The sequence below is a fragment of the Petromyzon marinus genome, chromosome 23 (genome assembly GCF_048934315.1).
Source record: "Petromyzon marinus isolate PM22_M1 ecotype Great Lakes invasive population chromosome 23, UKy_Petmar_22M1.pri1.0, whole genome shotgun sequence".
Taxonomy (NCBI): Eukaryota; Metazoa; Chordata; class Hyperoartia; order Petromyzontiformes; family Petromyzontidae; genus Petromyzon; species Petromyzon marinus.
In genome coordinates, this window is record NC_133689.1 from 27,907,049 (window position 1) to 27,932,044 (window position 24,996).

The 24,996-nt window shown below is 49.5% G+C and overlaps 1 protein-coding gene across 5 annotated transcripts in view; it reads left to right on the top strand.

The window, feature by feature from the left end:
* HIVEP2 (HIVEP zinc finger 2) overlaps positions 1–24,996 on the top strand; it is a 135,017-nt gene that overhangs the window by 39,834 nt on the left and 70,187 nt on the right. For 3 of the 5 annotated variants that reach the window (XM_076069138.1, XM_076069136.1, XM_076069140.1), the window contains one exon: positions 8,927–9,025. The gene's annotated coding sequence lies outside the window, so the exon portion shown is untranslated. Of the gene's footprint in view, positions 1–4,285; positions 4,467–8,926; positions 9,032–24,996 lie in introns of all 5 variants that reach the window. The other 2 variants (XM_076069139.1, XM_076069137.1) reach the window with 2 other exon arrangements.

Sequence of the window (24,996 nt, forward strand, 5' to 3'; positions counted from 1 at the left end):
AGGGAGTGGGTGGCCAGCACCGCACCCGGCCTCCTTTGTCTCCCTATTGGCGATGTTTACACACCACACCAGCTACTCATTTGAAGCCGAGTCGATCTAGGGGAGGGCTAGGACGAGTTCAGATATTAGTCACTGGTGTTGGCCATGAGCAGGAAGTGAACTCGGGTCGCCTGGTTTGTAGTGCAGCACAGCTCTAACCCGCGACACTAGAGACATACACCTAAGCACGTACACATACGTACAAAGGATAGAGATACCCCCATGTAGCCTTTCAACAGGGCTGTTTTGGTGATAGGTGTTAGTGAGTGCCTATACGCAATTCACAATAAAGCACACACACAGACGTACACACACGCACACAGATGCACACACACACGCAAGTGCGCATGAGAGCGCTGCCGTGGCAATTGATGGCCACACTCACCCTGGGATCCCTGATGGGTTGAGACGTTGGAGGGCGGTGAAGGTTGCGAGGCAACTCGTGCTGTCCGAATTATGATCATCGTCAGCCATCATCAATCCACTGCTTGATGAAGGCCTCACCCAAACTGTCAGCACCTCTCACGAGCTTGCAGTGCAACGATCCATCCAGTACCGGCACACGAGCCGATTTCACCGCTCCATCTCCGCAGTGGATGAGCAGTTGGATGCGCGACCGCCATTGGCTGCCACTCCATCGTTAGTTGTGCCCACTGGCTATCTTCCAATGACGTGTGCTGCCCAAGTCCACTGAACGGTTTGATTGAGGGGCCGGGGTGGCGAGATGTTAACTCCCTCGCCTTGTATGCAGGAGGTTGTGGGTTCGATTATGACCCTGATGCCTGTTTTTATATTTGGAGTTTGCATGTCCTCCCTGTGGTCGCGTGAATTTTTCTCCATGCTCTCCCGTTTTCCCTCCACATTTATAAACATGCATTTAGAGTAATTGGCTGCTATATATTTCCACATGATAAGCCACTTGGATGAGCCATCATTTGTGGCCAGGTCGCTTCTGGAAACGACCTATATAGCACAGTGGGCCTTACCTGGTAAAATAAATTTTCTTAATAGTTAAGATTGATGTCATTAGTCCCTGCATATGTTCTCTGATCCATACGTTCCTCTCTCTGTCTCCTAATGTAATTCCAATTTTGCGTCTTTCCACGCCACTTTGCGCCCTTGATCACACGGTGCAGTAGTTACCGTGTTTACGCACCCAAGGCTCAACGATGGCTCGGCATGTTTGGCAATTCCTGAAGTGCTTTATTGTGTACATTCAGTGACGAAAAAGTCAAATATTGCACATTTATTCGTGTGGTTCATGAGAATCGTTTTTTCCCGTAACCAATTCAGTTCAACAGGGTATGACACAATTAATTGTTATTGGCCATCATAAACAACTTGCGCTCGTTGAAAGTGTCTTGTAAAACATTTAATTGAACCGTGACAGCTGACTTTGGGCGGCTTCTATATTTGAACATTTCAAAAATAGCCTTTGCATTTCTCCGGCGTGACACACCCCAGGCTACCTGCACTGGGCCCCAGGAGGCTGGGATGCGCGACGCACTGCGCCCCTTTAGCGCCTTTGTGGCGATTCCGCTGCCGGGGTCCGTCTCGTGCCTGTGCTGTTCGTAGGACGTCGCGCGTGCCGTGTCTTCACTCGTGTGTGCGGGAGCTGCTCTTGCAGTCGAGGGCAGAAATCCTCTATGTCGGTAGCGGTGCACACGAGGAGATGTCTGGACGGCAAACGGCACTGGCTCGATCCTCCCTGTAATCCTGTGTGCGTGCGATGAGAAGGCCGAACGATCCGGATGAGGTGGTGATAAAGTGGTTGAGTGGCTTGAATGTGACCAGGGGGTGGAGGCTATGCACTTGGCCCGAAATCAAATTGCTGTGGAGGCAGTGAGGGTTGGTAGATCATGCGAATGTTGCAAAACTCTTTTTGCCGTTGGGCATTGAGGTGACATGCCATGGCTCGCCAGGAGAAGGCGGTGCAGCAAATGTTGACCAATGTCATCAGTTCCTTCTGCGATAGAGTTTTGTGTGGGTGCTCCGGTTTCCTTCCACATGTACAAAGACTCAATTATTGGCCGAAAATATCTTAATATAAAACATGCAATGCAGGACCCTTTATAAAAAATAGTTAGGCCCAGTGTAGCTTCCCGGGTAAATAAATAATTATATTGTTATTGAAATTAATATAGACCTTTTATAGCAAACACAATAACATTTTATATGTGTCACGTGTCATCACTGTCCTGACAGTGCATCAGGTGTGGTGGCCTTCACGCCTGGAGCGTGGCTTTGGAGGCGTTATCGGTTGATGGGGGCAGCCACTGTTTCAGGGACACAAAGTGGCCTATACAAAACCAGTACAGTGGCAACGTGAAATTTCCACCACTGAATCAGGGCTGAAAACAGGAGTTGAGCACCAGTTTTTCCTAGCTCATTGGAGCAGGAACTTACTCTGATGTAGTGACAGCAGAGAGGTTCTTGGCTTTTGTCATACAGTGCCGTCCTCTCATCCATGGCTTTTTTCCAGAAAGTCCATCACCCATGTATAAAAAAACGAATTGAAGAAAGTAGATACAGTGAGGGAAAAAGTATTTGATCCCCTGCTGATTTTGTACGTTTGCCCACTGACAAAGAAATGATCAGTCTATAATTTTAATGGTAGGTTTATTTTAACAGTGAGAGACAGAATAACAACAACAAAATCCACAAAAACGCATGTCAAAAATTTTATAAATTGATTTGCATTTTAATGAGGGAAATAAGTATTTGACCCCCTCTCAATCAGAAAGATTTCTGGCTCCCAGGTGTCTTTTATACAGGTAACGAGCTGAGATTAGGAGCACACTCTTAAAGGGAGTGCTCCTAATATCAGCTTGTTACCTGTATAAAAGACACCTGTCCACAGAAGCAATCAATCAGATTCCAAACTCTCCACCATGGCCAAGACCAAAGAGCTCTCCAAGGATGGCAGGGACAAGATTGTAGACCTACACAAGGCTGGAATGGGCTACACGACCATTGCCAAGCAGCTTGGTGACAACAAGTTGGTGCGATTATTCGCAAATGGAAGAAATACAAAAGAACTGTCAATCTCCCTCGGCCTGGGGCTCCATGCAAGATCTCACCTCGTGGAGTTGCAATGATCATGAGAACGGTGAGGAATCAGCCCAGAACTACACGGGAGGATCTTGTCAATTATCTCAAGGCAGCTGGGACCATAGTCACCAGAAAACAATTGGTAACACATTACGCCGTGAAGGACTGAAATCCTGCAGCGCCTGCAAGGTCCCCCTGCTCAAGAAAGCACATATACATGCCCATCTGAACTGGGTGAAAGTGTTGTGGTCAGATGAGACCAAAATGGAGCTCTTTGGCATCAACTCAACTCGCCGTGTTTGGAGGAGGAGGAATGCTGCCTATGACCCCAAGAACACCATCCCCACCGTCAAACATGGAGGTGGAAACATTATGCTTTGGGGGTGTTTTTCTGCTAAGGGGACAGGACAACTTCACCGCATCAAAGGGACGATGGACGGGGCCATGTACCGTCAAATCTTGGGTGAGAACCTCCTTCCTTCAGCCAGGGCATTGAAAATGAGTCATGGATGGGTATTCCAGCATGACAATCACCCGAAACACACGGCCAAGACAACAAAGGAGTGGCTCAAGAAGAAGCACATTAAGGTCCTGGAGTGGCCTAGCCAGTCTCCAGACCTTAATCCCATAGAAAATATGTGGAGGGAGCTGAAGGTTCGAGTTGCCAAACGTCAGCCTCGAAACCTTAATGACTTGGAGAAGATCTGCAAAGAGGAGTGGGACAAAATCCCTCCTGAGATGTGTGCAAACCTGGTGGCCAACTACAAGAAACGTCTGACCTCTGTGATTGCCAACAAGGGTTTTGCCACCAAGCACTAAGTCATGTTTTGCAGAGGGGTCAAATACTTATTTCCCTCGTTAAAATGCAAATCAATTTATAACATTTTTGACATGCGTTTTTCTGGATTTTTTTGTTATTCTGTCTCTCACTGTTGAAATAAACCTACCATTAACATTATAGACTGATCATTTCTTCGTCAGTGGGCAAACGTACAACATCAGCAGGGGATCAAATACTTTTTTCCCTCACTGTACCTCCTGAAAATGAGCCTTGAGACTTGTTCGACAGCTCTTCAGGGTAAATTTAGGATGGCCGCTCTTTCCAGCCTTGTTGTCACTGTGCCCAGGAAGCACGGCGTGTTCACAGCGCTGGATTTACGGTCGTTGTCGTCTCTGGTGGTTCCCCCCGCCCCAGTGCATCGCCGTCCCCTCCCTCTCCCGCGCCCCACGCCGACATTCCTACTGCGCTGCTGCTGGCGGCGCTGACGCAGCTCAAACTCCTGTTCCGTGGATGCTGCCGTTGGGCGGCAAGCGGCGGAGGCGCCGCATTCCTCGGCCCCTTGGGGGTGGGGGTCATCCGCTCGTCATGAGCCACGGTGGGGACAGAAGCGAGCGCACGGGGATGTTATTTGCGTGCAGAACGATGCATTGTTGTTGTCGTATTTGTTTAGCCAGGAAAGCCTCACCGAGTCTCAACACTATACAATATCAGGAGGATTCTGCTGAGATTTTTTGCAGGAGAGCAACGATTGAAAATAGTTTCAAAATTAAGCAAGCATGCGAGTACGTTTTCGAATTCGGCAAACTTCTGGACCGTGACGGGCAGCGCCCGTGGCCGTCTCCGTTTCACCAATGTGACGGGATCCACGCCAGTGTCCACTGTGAAGCGGATGTCTCGTAGTGGCAGCCACGATTAATAGGGCGGCCAGGGCCTCGAACCACGAACCTCTGCAACCACCCAGCCGTTGTCGCATCCACGCCACACCGTTTACTTCATCGTCCGCTTTCCCCCAGTTGCGGACGTTGGGATTACTGTCAAAATACTTTATTTTTATTCCAAATTTTTACTCGGTGAGTGCCACAAGACGAAGAATCCGCTTAGAAGTCTCACAGAGCAGTGTGACCCTTCGTACTAGAGAATGGCCCGTGGAAGCAGAGCCACTTCTGAGATTCCTTTGTGCGACCTTTGTTCCACATAGTAGAGGGCAACATGTTACTACCCGCTCTGACATGAGAATGATGTTCGCCACTTGGCAAACTCATATTTTAGATTCTAGATTGAATGTAATGGAATTTTTGGTGCAGTCATTGGTGACCGGGCTGAGACCATCACCTTGCCACATGTTTGAACCCAGTCGAATTATAACTCAGTCTATGTGAGTATAATGGTCTCTATGTGAGTCTACGAGTCTCTTTTCAAGTCGTTGGCGACCGGGCTGAGTACCATAAAATCGCCGAACACCCATACTTACGAACCAGCTCTCATTAAATATATATTTCACATTGACTTAAAGCACGAACCCGCACTTGCAAATTGAACCGCGGGACTATTTTGTTAAGCGGAGCGATCCTCCGTGAATTGTCATGAGTTAGCCTCGCACTGGGAGTGAGCGTTTGTGCATGTGTGTGCACGCGCACGCACATGTGTGTAGGAGTGACCATATTGGGCATTTAAATACAGTACATTATTATGTTCCAACATATAAACCATCCAACTTACGAACGGGCTTCAGGAGCCAATCACGTTTATAAGTTGAGGACTGCCCGTATTGGGATTGCCCTGCAAAGAGGAATGCTCAGGCAGCATTCCCCCGACTGGCCGATGCACCACCTGTGCCCCCAACTGTGCCAACTTGCTGTGCTTTAGCCACCCGGCACTCCGCTCGTTGTTGAGAGTGTCGCTCCTCTGCCCTCCATTGTTGTTGGAGGGGGACTGCCTCCAACTGCCCAGTAGCGTCGTTCACGAGCCTGCTCCACAGAGGCCGATCTTGACACATCTGGTACTAGTCATCTGCAAGTCTACTCAGTTCCACATCTTCTTGTATCACATCACTCCGCTTGTCTAGCCCGTGCCGCGCCCATTTAGGCCCCTTCTATCCGGCCGAACAAAAGCTGTTTAGGCATGCGGTGGCTTGGCGTACGGGCTACATGACCCAGCAAACACAGCCTTGCCTGCCGGAGGTGATGGGACCCTGTCCAGATCTTTCAAGGATTTTTGAGCTCACACATTCCAGCCTGGTTAAACCCAGGATGGATCGTAGGCAGGCCAGCCTAAATGTTTCCAACCGGCAAAGATGTTCCACTAGGGGGGCCTACGTTTTGGAAGCATAGAGAAGGGATCACGTAGCTTCCACACAGCATTACACAACCGATGAAAAGATTAATCCGCTCGACTGATTCGGAGTAAGACCTCTGTTGGTCATGAGCACACTGCCCAGGTATGGGAAACTCTCCACTCTCTCCACAACTGCCACATCACAAAATGGGAGTTGTGGGGGTGGAGTGTCTGATGGTACAAAATACCCAGGCAGGTGCTTAGTTTTGGTGGGGATGATGGCATGGCCCCACTTCTTAGTAGCACGCTCCAGGTTCAGCAGCAGTGCCTCCAACTCCTCCTCTGGGTGAGCAGCAATTACCAGATCATCGGCAAACATAACATGGTTGACTAATAGCGAGCCATCCCTTGATCGCACCCAGGCATCGATCAGCCTCCCATTGTATCTGTACCAGATAGAAATTCCTTCGGTACAGCCATTGCAGGTTTAAGAACTACATGGTCAAAATAGATGTTAAATAATGTTGGAGCTAGAGGACATCCCTGTCGCACCCCAATTTGAACAGGGAATGGCTCCGACTCCCGGCCACGTGGTTTTTACCTGGGCCCGTTCACCATCATGAAGGTTCTTAATGATCGTGAGCAGAGAGTCAGGAACTCCGAAAGCACGAAGAACAACCCAGAGCCCAGGCCTACTGATGGCATCATAGTTCTTGGCCCGGTCAATAAAGCAGAGATGTAGGTCTTGTTGGAATTTCCTACCCCTCTGCTGTAGCAGACGGACAGAAAATATGGCATCTGTGCAGGACCGCCCTTTCCTGAAACCACAATGGGGCTCCGCAAGTCTCTCCTCAGCTTGCCTGGCAAGGCGATGTTGAATAATTCTTGCCAGGATCTTTCCCAGCACACTGAAGAGTGAGATGCCCCTGTAGTAGTTACAGTCTGTGCGGTCCTCCAAACTGTTATTATGATGTCATGTAGGGTAGTCTGTGCACAAACACCACCCTCCCTCAGCATTTCGCTTGGCAGATCATCTCTGCCTGGTGTCTTTCCTGGTCTCAGACTCTGGATCGCCTTCAATACTTCCTCAAACACGTGCACACACACACACACGGTCGTGATTGGCATAGAAAGCGTGGCGGTGGTGGTAAGAAAGCGTGGACACCAGATGTACAACCAGAATGAAGTCAATCCATTGTGAACGTGTTGAATAAAAGACTGGCTTTGGAAATAATACCGATGGCACTAAGTACCCCCCCTGCCTCCATTCCACTCAGCGCCTGGGGCTGGGGGCCGAGCAGCCCCATACAGTGGCCATCTCCTTGCTTTAGGGTGTCCTGGCTGAGTGAGATTTCTCTGCGCGTATTGGCACTGCGTTCGCGAGGATTGCAGGGGGTGTTCAGAGACATCTGTTGGTGATTTGCCGGTGCGGCTTGGGCGCGATTGGCGTGGCACAACACGCGCGGTATGTTTAAACATTGCATTGGGGATTTGTTGCTGTATTCACCAAACGGAAATCGTGCCGTGTTTTAAATACGGTCGTTCAGTAATGTCTCTGATTAATGATATCCGTTATAAATACATTCTCCCTTCAGTGATTACTGTAGTCGCAGGGAACACCGTAGTATCTATCCTGGCTGTTTTCCCCGCTCGGTAATTCCTCCTCTGTCAGCGGCGTGACAGTTGTGTGAAAGTGCGAGTGGACGGTACTCGAGTTGCATCCACATCCATCTCGTTCACTCGTGGACGTTTGACCCTCTGTGTTACTTCTCGTTCTCTCGTAAGGCGTTTTGAAGAGCGGCATTCAATGCACACAGTGCTTGCGGGTTTTGAGAAGCCACCGGATGATGTCTGCAGTCGCCAGATGGATTCCATTGGCACCGAGCGTGCGTGTGACGGGCTGTGTGACGGGCAGCGGATCACGCTTCGCTGCAGTCACTATTAGACTCAGGTAGACTCACACAGCGACCCACAGACGAACATAGAGACCCTTAGACTTGTACAACAACCCCTACACCTCCCGTGTGTGTGGCTCGAGCGCAGTGGCTCTTTCAGTGCCGAGTCTGTGAGGTGGGAAGGAGGAAGCCAGCTTCCGCCTCTGTAGACTCTTCCGTGCCGTGCCTTGTTGGGGGAGATTATGCTGAGGGAACGTTGCCCAAGCCAAGCGTGGAGGGGAATGGGGGATGCGAGCTGTGGCTACGTCAGTGTGGCACATCTTGAGAGCACCGCCGGCCATACACCCAGACTTGCCTGGCGTCTGCAGGCCTCTCCCATGGCCCATGCACTCATTCACTTGGCTCTGCCAAATGGCAGTTGTCCAGAGGACAATCTAGCAGCCAGTACCCCAAGGCCTCTGGAATAGGCTCGTTTGAGTCAATTGAATGTGATCTAATCATAATGCTGAAATGTAATTATCAAAAAAAATACATCCAGGAGTTCCCAGCCGTGTGGTTAGAATTCACTCCTCCCTGCTGCAGCCAGCTCCTTACCTGGGTCCACCGTCACCGTCACCACCACCCCCACCTCTTGAGGAGAGTGGCAGCTCCCACTACTCTATCTCAAACGAGGGGGGTAATAGGTCCATGATGAGTCACAGGGTACATAATGAAATCCCACAAGATGACATGTAAGTTTAGTCCGATAGCCTGTATGTCCTGCTCCTTTATATCATGACTCTGTATGGGTAAGGGTTGGGACTGTGTGGAGGTGACCGTGTGGAGGTTGTGCTGATTGTGAGCCTTTAAGTGACCACGCGTGCCACTCTGCTTGTTGCCTCTGCAGGCCTCGCTGTGCTGCGCCTCGCGCTGCCACCTTGGGGCCTCGTGACTCTGCCTCTCGATCGACGGCCACCACCGCCACCCACAGACGTCCGCCACAAGAGTAAGCGTACGTCCTCACCCCGCTGTCGCTCTCCCTTGCCGCTGAGTGTTGGAGAGCCAAGCCACACCGATGTGCTGTACTAGTAATGAATTGGCATGTTATGTTTACTTTAAAAACTTTACTAATTGTTTGTGTCGGGTGGTGGTGGGTTTAACGACACATTTATATAGTTACGTGATGTAACCCAAAAAACCTGTATTATGGATGATATTGGTCGCGAAAGCCTACGTGTGTAAAGCAGTGTTCAGGAACATGACTTATTCATTTGAGTGGAATAAAACGACCTTTGCAAATTGCAAGGACGCACAGCGATACACAGCGATACACAGCAACACATGGCGACACACAGTGACGTACATTAATACACTGACACACAAGGGCACACAGGAATACACAGGGACACAAAGGGACACAATGAAGCTTATTTTCCACATTTAAGTTGGCACCCACATTCTGTTGTGAATGAGAATATAACGGAGCATTGCCGATTGCTTAGAATCTCAAGATGATCATCTCAAATGCTTCGCGTTGTCGGATTAGGGCATGCACTGTGAGTGTTGAGGTTGGCACTTGGCATAGCGCACGCGTGGTTGGCGAAGGCAGCCGAGTGGCTCTGAGGTTGGAGCGTGGAGCTGGCACCGCTGAGACCCTGGGTTCCGAACCAGGTTTTCAGCCACCGCCTGTGATCATATCCGGTCCTCAAGTGCAGTGAGTTGATGGTCTCAGCCCGGTCACCAATTCTGAATAACAACCATCACATTCAGCTATGAAAATTTAAAATGTCTGTTTGACGGTCGTGCAATGAATGTGACTGGGTAGGCAGGGCGGGCGGGGAAAGTGCTGCCCCCTACTGTGTGGACCAAAGGTAATTTGTTTAGAACTGATTTTAGTGTTTAGTTTGAGGTCTTTCCCGGTCGCCAACCGATTAGCATGGTTGGCTAGGTACGGTGCGAAAGTAGTTCAACATACATGCATACATACTTGAAGGGATCTCGGGGATAGCTCCGTGTTATCCACTTCTGTGTGCATTGCTCTGCAAAAAGTCCGAGTGACGTGACGGCACAATCCGGGCAAAACTAGGGAAAAAGCAAAACTTACAAAAGGTCTGGGGTGGCCCGGAGTGCTTTTGTTTCCCGAGTCCCCGTGTCGTAGTGTCATCACACTGTCAAGTGCTCGATTTAGGCTCCGTCGACCTGTGGGGAGGCCCAGGTCGGCCTTTGGACGTCTCCTGTTCCCACTGGCGTAATGCACGAGAGAGCAATCGCGCGGCGAGCGCCAATCGTTGTCCCGCTGTTCCCCACGGCTCATGGCAGTGCTGCCGTGGCCGGGCACACTTTCCACCCGCGCGCTCTCGCCGGAGTCTCTGCCGATGGCGCACGGCCAGAGAGGACCCTCGCCCACCCCCGCCCTCCTGTGCCGCGCCCGGCTCGGCTTTCAGGACCCCCCCGTCGTCGCAGCCATGACACGGTCCCGGCGCGTGACAACACGGGGATCGGTTGCGCCGTGCGGCGCTGCTCGACGAGAAGCCTCCATGGAGCCAACGCCGCTTGGAGAAGGCCGATGATGTGGGGCCGTCGCCCGCCACTTTCCCCGTAGCGCGCTGTGCCACGTGGCAGCAGATGGCATTCAAACAGCACTGTGGCTCCATGTTGTTTACGGTGCCTTGCATCATTTGCTGTGCATACCGGCTTCGGAAATGACACGAGTCCTTTTTTTGGCCAATGAAACCTCACTGGGGCTCTTGGGGACTTTTTAAAACAGCGTCTTAAATTGGGATATTTGGCCAGATCGTGAATGGGTGCTGTTTTTGCTGTTGCTGTATGCGGGAAAAAAACATAGAACTGAGAGAAAACTCATACGGGGACCAGGTGCGATCTGTCAAACCTCCACTGGGGGATAAAATAGAAGGATTTCTTCAACCCACTGACAAGCGTGGTGAAGTATGGCCAAACAATCCCCATGATGAACATGGCGTGAAGAAGCCTTCATCCAGTGACAGTTTGAAAACAAATCTAAACAATTACCACAGAACACCTGACGGTGACATCGTCCACACGTGCGACGTGCACCTTATGAAGCATCATTAAGTTTCACGACTCTTTTCCAGAAAGGTTCTGCTGCCTTGAGATGTTTGGTCGGTTCCAGTGATGAGAGTTTGGCTTCTCATGGTAGGAGAAGGTGGGGGGGGGGGGGGACCGGAGAACCCAGATAAAACCTCCCATGCATTGGAAGGGGAGACACGCGAAGGTGCGTACAAGAATCCACGGCTGTGCTGCCGTCTCCTGACCACCTCGCAGCCCAGCCGCATGGCTCCCACTTCTCTCGAGCAGGCTCAGTCTGGCTGGTAACGTTAATTCTCAATGTCTTCTATCCGGGGTGGGAGGGGAGTGGATAAACGTCAACCCCCCCCCCCCCCCAATTGTGAGTGCCAGCTAAAAGAACAGTCCCAGAGATTAAAAAAGTAAAGCGAGGAAAATCCCAGCATCCTCCTCTCACCGCCCTGCGTGCAAGGATCTGTCTGCAGTGCTAGAGTGCGTTTGTGACAAATCTCATTTTGGTATGGCATGGACACTCCTTACATTGAGTCTGTGAGTTCAATTCCTGGCCATAGTAGATTCGTCTTCATCGGAAGGCATCGGGAAAAAAATTGTCCTTTGGACGGAATAATTACTGTCACAGTAATGTGGAGTTTCATGGATAAGATGAGCATGGAATTGTCGGCGCTGGTGTCACTCTGGCACGCGTTTGGCGGCATTGGCGGCTGATTCTCGTCATGCTCGTGAATCTCGGCCCCTGCTTAAGTTGTGCTTAATGTAGGCGCAGGTTTCGTGGCCTTCATGTGATGTCTGCGCAGCGTCATCTCTGCGTCAATTGCTGTGATACGTGGGTGTCCACGACGCTCCCCGCCCACGGTGTGCATTTGCGTTCAGAGATGCTGCGAAGGGATCAATGCATCGGGTGGATTGATGATCCAGCACTCCGCTCACCACCTCTTTATAATTATTTTATCACTACTACCATGGCTCCTGTTCCGGTGAACTTTACCATGTGGAGGACTCAGTCTGCCAGAGACTGACCGTTTCGTCTCATACAGCACATGGCATTCTACCACCATGCTGCGTGTCACATCAACACACTCACTCACTAAAATCCACTCATTCATTCATTTATTCACACACCCACTCACACACCCACTCACCACACTGCAGGTCACCCCAATTCTCTCTCTGCTTATTCGCTTACACTGCTCCACTTGGGAATTCCCTCCTCCCATCTTATTTGCCCAAGCTTTCACAGTAATAACCTTTCTCAATTTAAGAAACGCTTTACACTATTATTCATTTTGACTTCGATCATGCGTTGTCACTGGCCACTTGATGTTTTGGGCCTTTGTGCTCAACAACCCAACACGCGACGATCCCCGGGCGTGGCACTGCGCGTTTCCATATCATTATGGGCTGTGTGTGCAGAGTAGCTGGGTCCTAACGTGAGCCCCGGCTGGCTCAGAATGAGCTGCAGCTGGCTCGGGGTGAGCCCTGTTGCATAATTCGCCAAGTTGTGGCAGCACGCTGCCCCATAGTATTTGTAACAGTAGCGGACTGTGTTGTTTAAATACATTGTTCGTAATAATTAGAATGTTATTGGTAATGCTCACAATATTTTGCAGATCATAAAATAATCAAAACTGTGAGTCGTGAAACGCAGGCCCAGAACATAAAGGGGCCAGTAACAAATAGCGCTATCAAGGTTGTAATGGATAAGAGTTCACGTGTTTCAATGAAATGCATTCTGTAAGTGTGGATTGTGCGCTTAAAATACTGCAGAATCACCTATTTGTGAGAGCACCGACCTCCCAACACGCGCTTTGAGTTGCTCTCGCCAGCTCTACGCAGCTCAGTTGTTTCTGCCTCTTTCCGTCGGTCACGGCCAATGCTTGAAGTGTTGGCATTTGCTGAAGTCTTTGCACTCGCAAAGCGTCGTGAGTTTCTCTGTGGCAACGTGGAGGCGGCGCTAAAGAGGGGGGACGTTTTCTCTGAAAGGTCTTACGGAAAATCTCCCAATGCTTCGGAGTGGGGCAGTGGTGCAACGGCACAGTGGCGGTGCAGTGGTGGCGTGGCGGTGCGGCTGCACAGTGGCGGTGCGGTGGTGCCAGTGTCGGTGCAGATGCCCAGTGACACGGTCATGCAGTGGCATGGGGGTGGTGTAGTTGCGGCATGGTGGTGGAGTTGTATGGTGGCATGGTGGCGGTGTGGCACGATGGCAAGGTAGCGTGGTGTCACGGCGCCATGGCGGTGCGGTGGCACATGAGAGTGGCAGCCACCGTGAGGTGTCGATGGTCCAATAGTGCGGCATTTCCTCGGCTCTCGCTGGGGCTCCCCTCTCCTCGAGTCGCACACGTGTTGTGTGTGTGTGTGGTTGTGCGTGTCACACTGTAGTGGCGCGTGGCGCCGTTGCGAAAGCTGTAAGGAGGGCGAGTGTGCTGAGCGGTGTCACACGCAGTGCCGGAGTTGAAGGTGGCGTGATGCTGCTGTGTGTCCCCGTGCGTGTGTTCCGTGTCGTCACCGTGGGGAGCCCCATGGGGGAGCCCCATGGGGGAGCGCACGCCGCGCGACTTGGGGCTCCCTCCATGCCGGCACGGAAAAAATACATTCTGCTGCTCTCCATCACCACGTGTGGAAGTCCGCGGCGAAATCCAAACATTGCACTTCCATCCAGTCCTTTTGGTCAGCTATATATATAAAAGTGAAATTTGTGAATGTGTGTCTGTTCGAAATGTTTAGCTTACTTCCCGACATGCAACAAACTTTTGGCATGTGGGTAGTTTCCAGACTGTACACAATGCAAAAAGTATAAAAATAGACTTTTATATATTTTGGGGGGGGGGGCAATAAGGGATTTCTATATATATAAAAGGGACATTTGTGAATATGTGTGTCTATTCGAAATGTTTTGCATACTTCCCGACATGCAACAAACTTGAAATTTGGCATGTGGGTAGCTTCCAGACTGTACAGAATGAAAAAAGTATAAAAATAGACTTTTGCATTTGGGGGGGGGGGGGGTGGGGGGGGAATCACCATCAAGTGTGTGGCGTCAACCCGCATAAATACAGGACTTGCGAGAATCGATACCTGGTGAGCGTTTGTAGTATCGATTAAACGTGAATAGGCCGATTCTAAAGAAATATCCAACCTTCGATTCCTTGCCGCGATTTAAAGAGAATCGAATCTTGGCGCGCGAGCGTGATGTTTTTTTTTCCACCGCGCGTTGGGTTTAATTTTAATTAATGAGGTAATGATAAAAGTTGTCTTTTCATTTGTATATGTTATGTTTTTAAGTTTGAGAAGTTTTCAAATTTATTTCCCCCCCCCCCCCCCCCGGGCAACGCTGGGTACTTCCCGCTAGTTTACAGTTAAGCGGGTCATGGAAAACAGGAGTTTCAGCCTCTGCATCCTTGGTGCACTCTTCACAAGCAACTTCTTCTTCACGGGAGGAGATACTGTTGCTTAAGTGCTTTAAAATGATGATCGCAGTTGATCCGATGAGATGGCATGAGACCTTAGAATCGCATAGAAAATGCTAGGGAGCGGCTTGCAGAGGCGGATACCATTGAGCAGTACTTTATTTTGCGTTGCGTTTTGTCTGTTTGTTTACTCAGGTCACTCTTGCAGATGAGACTCCTATCCTGCTCTCGAGTTTTTCACCCAGTTAGGAAAACAAATTTGACTTGACCTCGCCCGGAAGGAGTAAACTGGAGATGATACGCAGGTTACCAACATCATCCACACTACGAAGGAAAGGAGTGGGCTCTGGGCAGGACACATAGCTAAAATCGACAATGGTCGAAGGTCAAGATTAATAATAATAATAATGGAGTGGCAGCCCAGGTATGGAACGCATCCGAAAGGATGTCGATGGAGGAGAGGGAGTGACAAAATAAGTTTGTACCGCAGGTGCTGGATGGACTGTTGCATTGCAGAATTGTGAGACATGGCAGCTGCTTGGGGAGGCATAATCTAGCAGTGGATTGACCATGGCTTTGTCCTTCGCCCTTCGGGAATGTTACGGCGAGAGCTGCGCCGGACGCTGTGTGTGGCTGCGAGCCACGGGAGTCTCCGGACACGGCCCTCGCTCTCGCACGGCCCATCCCGTCACAGCTGTTGGTCACACGGGGTCTCTAGGGATGCGTAGCACGCGGACAAGTGGTTCCGTCCACGTTGCGCAGGGCAACACCGTCTCACAGGTACGGCTTTCCAAACACGATGGCACCTTTCGTAAACCACGACTCTAAAAACAAATTAGAGTGATTTTTTCACAACTTTGTATTGAGGCTCATTGGGGCAGTGCTTGGATGGCGTGGGCACGATACCTGAAGCAGGAAGGAGCCCGAATTGTGAATGACTGTTCACTCTCAATGTCTATGGTTTTGCCAGCTGATTTTGCATAAGCCGGCCCATTCCAAAATTGTAAATTCATCAGGGACGGATTCTACTTTTGCTGGCCCAGACTTTGGATAAGTCTTTACCAGCGTAATGGGTTGGATTGGCCAAGGCTTGGGTGGAGCATGGGCACACAAGTGTGGAATGTCTACTTTGTGTTTCTCCTCAGAAAAGTGTGGAATGTCTACTTTGTGTTTCTCCTCAGACAAGCACGGAATGTCTGCTTTGTGTTTCTCCCCAGACAAGTGTGGAATGTCTACTTTTGTATTTCTCCTCAGAAAAGTGCAATGTCTACTTTGTGTTTCTACACAATGCTATCCTAATTGATAGCAGCATCGTGCCTTGAGACGAGGAATCCACGTGGAACTCACATGCATAGTGGTACATCGCCCCGTGTCACAGAACGGCCTAAAAAAAGCAGACTTCACAGAGCTACTCCTAAGTTACCTTAAAGTGACCTGTGGTTTACTCGGTAGAGAAGGCAGAATTCTCCCCCTCATGCTGCTCCAGGATAATGTCTGTTTCACAACAGTCAAACTATTATTTTAATTCTCAGAGTTAGAAATTCACCAAATTAAGTGCAGAACCAATTTTAAAGTGATGTTTTTTTAGTGCAGTCGTTGGTGACCGGGCTGAGACCATCGACTCGCTCTGACCTCTGAGCCACTCCGCCACCACTAAAAAAAGTGTGGTACGTTTAGCAATTTACTCTTTGCCATTCTGACAGTGGAGGCTCGGGAACGTGTAGTGGGCGTGGGAGCTCCAGTCCATGCTGCTCATAGTCGACGATCGCCTCACCAATCCCTCAGACGTGGAACGGAAATTCAGCCACAAATATTAAGAACCACAGGGCTGCCGCAGTTGCGGCTCTTGTTGTGGTGGAATGGGCACACATGCACACGAAGCGATGATGGTGATGATGATTTAATTGTCAAAGTCAATGGGCCCCGTCATAAACTCGCTGGCTTTGTCGTAAGCTGTGCTGTGTCTGTATCCATGAAAGAACTGGGTGGAAATGTTTTAGACTTTAGTATTTGAGAAAATCACAGGGAGGAAACGTGTGGTCTTCTAGCCAAAAAGGTGATGTTCATTCTAGTGTCTATGCAATGGATGCATTTCTTCTAGTGGCGCTGTACATGTGCATTCTACGGCTGTGTGAATTACTGGCCAATAGTTGAGCCATGCATGAAGTGGGAGCCACGATCTGGCTGGCTGGCCAGGCCCTCCGAGCCTGCTAACCACTTTGAGATCCTTCACCGGCCGCCCACCTCGTGGGCAGTACAGCAGCAGAACAGATGTGTAATTGTCTCATGACGTACAATATGCACGTCAATGGCGAAAGTGCAGTTTGGTGGTTATCTTTTCATCAACTACATATAGACCACGGACAGGTACTGTGCCAGCAAGCATGGTGGCTAATTCCTGGATTGGAATCGCTATGGCTACCACCATCGTCACCTAGACCCAGGCCTTCACAAACTCAATTGAGCTTACATTATTGTTTTGTCGAGCATAAATACAGTATGTGTACAATTGTCCAAATAAAATACATGTACAATTGTACAAATACAGTGTGTGCAAAATTGAAACCGGAAGTAAACAGCCTCCTTGGAGTGCTTCTAGCCCGTGGGCGGTGGTGGCTACGCTGCAGCACGTGTCTGTCTGTAGTCCACCATTGTGCAGGCAGCGAGTATTGGTGGACCACTTGGTTGTAAAACCCATTTTTGCAGTGGTCCGACAAGAGAGGATGTGACTCACTGATACACATGGAGATGCACATGAATGAGAGGAGGAGGCAAACGGTAGATGAGAGTCCAAGCGACAACACTCACACATCAGTGGTCACACGTTGCAGGCATTATGACCGCCGTGTGATGTCGTGGTACCACGAGATTGGTTGTGCGCTGGAGAACTCTCACCACGGCTAATAATCGCAATTCATCCGAGGGTTGTAGATGATCTGTAAACCGGAATTTAAACAAACTGTACTTAACATCTAGAGACATCGCACCTCCGATTAGCATGGCTGGCTACGTACGCTGCGAAAGAAGTTCAACATACATACATTTAGCCCACTTAAGACTCCTAAATTGTGATTTAACGCTTTTGCCCATGTATGCAGAACTCTTATTTATCTAATTGGATGCCTTTCAAAGTACATTAGCGTGTGGGGTGATTGTGTGAGTGGTTGCACAGTAGAATTAAAGAGCAGACTTGTGGGACATTTGCATCTCAAGGTTTCTCAATAACAATCTGCTTGTTTTCTCAGGAAAGCATCTCTGAGTCTCAGACCTCCTTTTCAGGAGGGACCTGCCAAGTTTGTGCAGTAGAGAGGACAATGTTGCTGCTGTGCGTAATCCCAATTGACTAATTGGCAGTGTAATTTTTGAGCTTTTGAATGTTTGGCCAATGCCAATTACATTTGTATGGTTTCTTTAGCTATGGGAGGAACCTGGACGAGACTCATTCAGTACAGTGGGAAAACATACAAACTCCACGTAGAAAATTACCCAAGTTGGGACTCCAACCCAGGACCGTCTTGCTGTGAGACACGAGTGTTTACCACTGTGCCACCCTGCCAGCCCTCTGTAAGGCCCGTTTTAGTCAGTGCATTGCAATAATTTGTACACAATCGTAGCAAAGAGAGAGAGAGAGAGATAGCTACGGAATGTTGCACGAGCATGAACGAGCCATTACGAGTTCTCGCGTGAGCCGTCGTGATCTGGCGGCTGTTCAAGCACTGGGAGACGAGTTTTCTCATGAGCATCCCCCCCGCTCAGAGAGCCCCCTGTCCTCAATCGACCCTCAGCGCTCACACCCCCCCCCCCCCTGCTCTTCACATGTCAACAGCGCCGGGCCGCGGCAATGCTGGTGGATTGCTATTGACTGGAGTTACATGTGCACATGGCTCTCTCAGTTTGGCTACTATGTGAGTTTCGTAGCCATGGTTATCATTGAACGGCAGGGTGGAGCAAGGGTATTGCTTGTGCCTCACAGCAGAGGAGGCCTGGGTTATATTCCTGAAAAAAAAAACTCAATTGGGATAACTCGCACAAGAACTGACAATAACATTGCCCCCCCCTGCCCCCTCCTGAAAATGAACCTTGAGATTCAGTGAGGCTGTCTTGGTTTAACGAGCGTAGTAGTAGTGTAGTGACTTTGTTGGTGTCACTATGGTGCTTAGCGCCAGCTACTGTCGCAGGAGTGGAGACGCACGTCAGGAGTCCTCTCTGCCACCAGACCATTGGTTGACATGGAAGCTGGCCATAGGGGGCATGGTTCTGGTGAGGGTTGGAGGCGAGCAAATGAGGACGTGCTACTCCGTGTGAACCCGAAAGGGCACGTGACCGAGACAGGGTAGCGAGTGGGCAAAAGGGGGCTCGAGGGACACGTGATGTGGAGCCGAGAGCCTTCTGTCAAGATCCGGAAGGGGGCATGGCCAGGGGCGTGGCCGAAGGCGGGGCGAGGCCGCGCTCGGGGGGGATAAAGGGGAAGCCCCGAGAGCAATCGAGGCTCGTCTGTGGAATCAATCCTGGGTGCTACGTCTTCGGTCTTCAGTCTTCGCTCGGCATCGTGGGTCAGCCAGCGTGTGTGCTGGCTGACCCACTCGTGTAGTTAACCCACTGCCCACATAGTTAACCGTGTAGCTATCACCTAACAGTAGAACCAGTGTACGTTTAGTTAGTTACCCTGTTGTGGAGTTGTAAGAAACGTGTTGCCTCCAAGTTCAAGTGTGTGTCTCCATGGTCAATACTGCAGTAATAATTATACAATCCGTAACTGCTGTTGGCAGCCAGGCAGTTGGTTGCAGCAGTTCCATGAGATTGGAATGTGACCTGGGGCTGCAGCCATCCCCGATGAAAATCCAGCCCCTCTCACGAGAGAGGCCGCGGGCCTGCAGGGACGGGCCTAAAATAACATGGCTGCCTCGGTGGCTTAATTAATGTTCACGACAAAAATACATTCTAATTGTGTTATTCACACCTAATGTATTACCCTTGACTTTGAGATGTGTTGTATAAGCACAAAAACCCTTGTGTTAAATTTAGCCAGTCTTTTGGCAGAATATTTTCTTCGTTAATGTGCTGTTGGTGGCACTGTTTGAATTTTAATTTGGGCAAACGGCCGTCTGAGCAGCAGCAACTCTCATCACCTGCAATGGCGGCTTTCACTTCTTTTTGTTCTGTGTGCACAAAAGGCGCATTCCTCTTTTGCTGCTTACAGTGTCCGTATGTCACTAGCAATAGCCTCGGCATTTACAGGCCTGATCCGGTGGTGGACAATCCTCATTTCTGCGTTGGAGGGGTGCGTCTCAGAATCAGAATATTTATTTATACTGAATAAATCCGATGGGCAATAAAGCTCTATTTCACAGATTCCAGTAGGGGCGAGTAGGAACGTTACAACAAACAATACAAAAACACGATAGTAGTACAAGAAAGGTAAACAAATTACCCAAACACATACAAATAAAACTAAACCATTCCCATCCTACCAGGCAAAAAAGCCCACTGAGGTATCTGTAGGACAATCAGTACTGACTTCCCCACAAAGTAGTGCTGCTCATTTTATCGACCCCTTGAGGGATGATGGGTTGAGTCAACCCCGTCCAGGATATTGAACTCGCGACCTTCCGCTAAGCCGGATCTTAGGAGCAGTCGAAGGTTATAAAAAAAAATGGCGAAATGTTTGCCGTCGTTTCAAGCTTCAATGGTTAAATCATTAAAACGGTCAAGGGGCCCCAGCGCAGTTGGCGCTGGCTGCGGGATGTTTGCGAATGTTGTTTTTGTGCGTCGTGGCTGTGCGGTGGAAGAAGGCGGGTGGCGGTGGCTCCGTTTATGGTGGGAGGAGGCGGTGGTGCCCTGGTGGCGTTTTTCGCCGTGATAAGCGGGCGGGCGGGCACGGCTCGCTCTGTATCGCTGCATCGCGCGTCCTATCTGCTGCCAGCGAGGTCCAGCGCTGCAGCCCTGTAACCACAAACACATGGCCCCCTTTTTTAGGTTTAATTTTGTTTCATTTGACTTAAAATAACACATGTTTGTAACTGGCACCGGCGGTTTTATTACACCAAACCACAAATATGCGCGACGAGAAGACAAATATTGCCTTTGTAAGGAATGCAGAAAAATTAAGCGTACAGGGGCGAACAAAAACCACCCCAAGGTTTCTTCCACAGCATTTCCAGCTCCCACGCAAGCCCCTCGCCAACATCGAAGTCCCCTTTATTGTGCCACAGTTCCAACCACCCCCCGTCGTCCCCATTCCCTTGTATATAAAATAAAGATCCAGTTAAAGCTGCGGTAAGATTTTCCATTGAGTGTTGGTGAGAGCGGGAGGAAGTGTGCGGCCGTGGAATGGGCAGTGAGGCCTGGCGTTTGTCCAGGCAGTTTCCACTCGTCTGGCCGCCGGGAGAGGGGGTGGGGGAAGGGGGAGCAGCGCCGGCACATGTGCGCATGCACGCACGCAACGTGCGCCGTCCTGTACTGGCGGCGGGGAGGGGGCACGCATCCCCGCGATGCTCACAACCTCTCGCCCGCCCTTGTGTGGCACCTCTCACTCCACACGCACCGCCCTGTCACCGCCTCCCCACAATGGGCGGGTCTTGGGCCTCATTTGACCATACTTCCCGACCCTGGTCAGTGAAGGTAGGGGAAAGTACAGCACATCGGTGTTTTTTTTTCTGCCCTGCCCTCTGCTGGCCACGTGTGATTCCGCGGCCTACAACGCCTGTTGTGCGTGGCGGTCGTCCAGCCAAGCACGATCCAGGCTCACGCCTGCTTAGTATTCTGACTGATAGGGGTCTTCGGCTCATTCCTAAAACATAGGATGAATTGGCAACTGTGTGTGATTGAAGAGCCATTTATTTACTGCAACAGATGACGACACTTGTCTGTGCTTGCAAAGACAGAGAACCCATCGGCATGACCGACTCTCATTCCAACCTAATCCAGCTTTTCCTGCATGTCAGTGGCGCTCACCATATTTGGTTCTCTCTTGCGATTTAAACCGATTATTATTCAGAAATCATTTTAGGGCCTGTATGTATGTTGACCTTGGAAATGTTCAAAACTCTAGCTGCCACTCTGAACGTGGGTGCTCACATGGGCGGAGAGGTAAAGGTGCAGGATTTGTTCCCAGATCGCTTGGCAACCGGCTTCCCATGTAGCCTAGTGAACTCAAAACGACTTGAGATCCAAATCCGAATTTTGTGTTCGCACGAGCAAAGTGGGAATTCCACAGAGCAGAGGTCATCCAAACGAAGACCAAATGTTGCTTTTGAATTGAAGAGCGCTGCCAGTTGATACGGAGGGCACGCGTTGTTTGATTTGTTTAGTTTTGTTTACCCAGGAAGGCCTCATTGAGTCTCAAGACTGTTTTTCAAAGAGGGTCCTGCCAAGTTTTTGCAGTTAGGGGGCAAATTTGTTGTAATGCCAATTGAGTAATTTGTAGGCAATGTACATTTCAGCATTGGGATGTGGTTTGGCCAATACCAGTTCCATTGTTTTTTTTAGCTTTGGGAGGAAACTAGAGAATCCAGAGGAACAGGGAGAAAAAACTCAAACTCCACACAGAAAGGAGCCCGAGTCGGGAATCAAACCGAGGGCCATTTTTCTGTGGGACACGAGTATTATTACCACTGCACAACCCTGACGCCCTGTTTGTACGGAGAGCGCACCGTGCCGCCCCCTCAACAAACACCCCCAACCCCACCACTCACGGATGGACGAGTCGTACCCGGCACTGCGTTTGAAATTAAGCCATCGTTTTCTAAAATACATTTTTATTGCCGTTCAAAATTAGTTTATTGTGAGAAATGCGACACCTCCTACGAAATGAATGAATACAAAACATTCTATTTACAATGTTTAAAGGCAATATTCAAGTACTGACATAGATGATCCTGTGCTAACAGTGATGGACTTTTATTGAAAAATGCCCACTTATAGAGGTCCATTATAAATACGTTTTAATATTGCTGCATTTCTCATTCGTACCGTTTGTGAAACAAACATTAATTATTTTTAGATGTCGTCACCAATATGAATACAACGCGGTTCGTGTCACGTGTGAAACCAGCGTCGTCGCAAGACTCTGTGCAGACACCGTGGGCATGTTTATTTTACAGAAAGCGAGGGAGTCGGTCACAGGAAAATAACATGAAAGTGCATTTTTTTTACAAAGTTTATCAAAGTGTGGTATCGGGCCATCCACAGAGCGGTGCGACAAGAGAGGGGTGGTGGGCCACGTGACCCCATGCTGGCTAATTCACGTGGCAGAGGCGGCAAGCGGGGTCCCTTGCCCGTCGAGCCCTCGGAGGCATGCGCCATCTCGTTTGTTTGAGTATAGGGGGATCCCATGGCAGTGTTTTCCACGTTGGTATGGGTCCCCGTGGGCCGGTGTCATGGCCACTTGTGAATAATTAATTGTGATTATTAAATGAGCAGCGCTTTGTTCCTTTGTGAAGCCGATGGAAGGCTGTGCGCCTCCTGCAACGAGTGGTGGGGAGGCGTCCGCCAAGAGCCGGGTGTGCCGCTCTGCCCCGCGTATGGTAGCCCTCTATTTGGCAAAACAAAAGGTGCTCTAATCCTGCTTGCAGCCCTAAGCCAGTGGTGGGAATTCCGCATTCTCATTGCAGGGGCGAGACAATTGCAGCAAAGTGTACATGCGCACTCCGCGCCGGTGCTGATGCATTGTGATAGACCAAATGGTGGCTGTACGTCGTGTTGTGCTTTGTGCGCTTTTGACCAAATTACCTGGGAATGCCCCCGATCTCACCAGATCTCGGAAGCTAAGCAGCCTGAAGCCCAGATAGAGGTGAGATGTGTGACTACTGCTCGGGTCAGTTATGTCACAGGAGGCTGCGGGGGAAATACAGCGGGCAGCAGAGAGCAGTGCTGCAAAATCCTTGTTTGTACTGCACTTCGTAGCTGGCACATCTATGCTACCCACCTTCAACCCGCAATGATCAGCTTGGTGAAGCATGGGCAAGGACTCCTATGATTCACACGACATTGGGAGGCCATCTTACAGCAGTGGATTGACAGCACAGTAATGCCAAGTGTGTACCCAGGGAAACCTCACTGCATCTGAAGACTCTCATTAGGGCCTCCTATGGAATGTTTGGCCGATCTTATGCAGACAAAGGGATTAAAACTTAAATCTCCAAATTCAGAATGAATAAATTCAGTCCAAATGTGCACCTAACTTTTGACTGCACTGCCATCTTCTGGCCAACTTACAGGCTGAAGCCTGGCGTCTGTTACACCTGGGTGTATCCTGGTGGTCACCCTTCCAAGCACTGACTAGGCCTTGCTCTCCTGAACTACTGAGCTCTGATGAGATCTGCCACGTTCACGGTGAGATCCTCACAGCGAAGTCAGAACCAACGAGCGGCACATGGGGTGTCAGAGAGTTAGATCGGAAGGCTCCTCTGTGTGTGCGAGTCATAATAAAGGTTTTTGGGTTAGATCGCGTTATTTATAAATGTGTCGTAATCCTCAAACACAACTGCCGGCAGTGGCAGAACATGCTTGTCAACAAGGACACTCAATTGATTTTGATAACGTTGAAGTGTTGTGTAAAACTAATTATTACTGGCAAAGACTAATGAGAGAATCCATTGAAATTGAGAGAAATAGAAATAACTTTAATCGCTCTGACCGCTACAGGCTTAGTGCGGCTTGGAAGCGTATTATTAAATAATACATATTACAATTCCTTATAGGGGAAACACATACTAATTAACGGATTACTAACGTAGCATATAATCACAATAACACACATTACAACTAATTACTAATCTACAACTCATTACTAATCATAACCATTGACTGATTACCAATCGATTATATAATTACAATACCCCCCCCCTCCGCCTCAAATCACTGCACCTGAATGAGTGAAATGATGACGTCACCCTGCTGCTCTATTTAAGACCGGGAGCAAATGAGGGCTTTACCATTCTGGCAAATTGCCCGATGATGCTGGATGTAATTATCAGCGAAACGTCGTACTCAAACTGTAAATGTTGTGGATTCACTCTTCAACACACCGGTGGGCTAAAGTAGTGAACTATTTGTCTTTTGTCAACATGACACTTTTTTGCTGATTGGCCGTGTCGGGTGGTGGAGGGTTACGACACATTTATAAATAACGCGATCTAACCCAAAAACCGTTATTATGAATTATATTGGTCGCGAAAGCCTAAGTGTTAAACTGTGTGTGAGTGTTAGAGTAACAGTAATAATTAATACATTCGGTATTCATGCTATCGCCCTTTTAGCACAGGGCTGAGGAAGACGCAGTTGTCTTTCACAGACACAGTCTGCAGTAGTTTTAGATTGTATTTATTTCAGCAGGAAGGTGAGCTGCTTGGCTCTTGTTTCACGAGCGTCCTATCATGGTACAGATGTTGTAGAGTACAGATCGTAGTTACAGTCGTTGCTACATAGGTTGCGATACAAGCAGCAACTGTCGGAATGTGCTTCACGTGTTACAGCAATAGGTAACTGGTCGAAAGCTTAAAAAAAT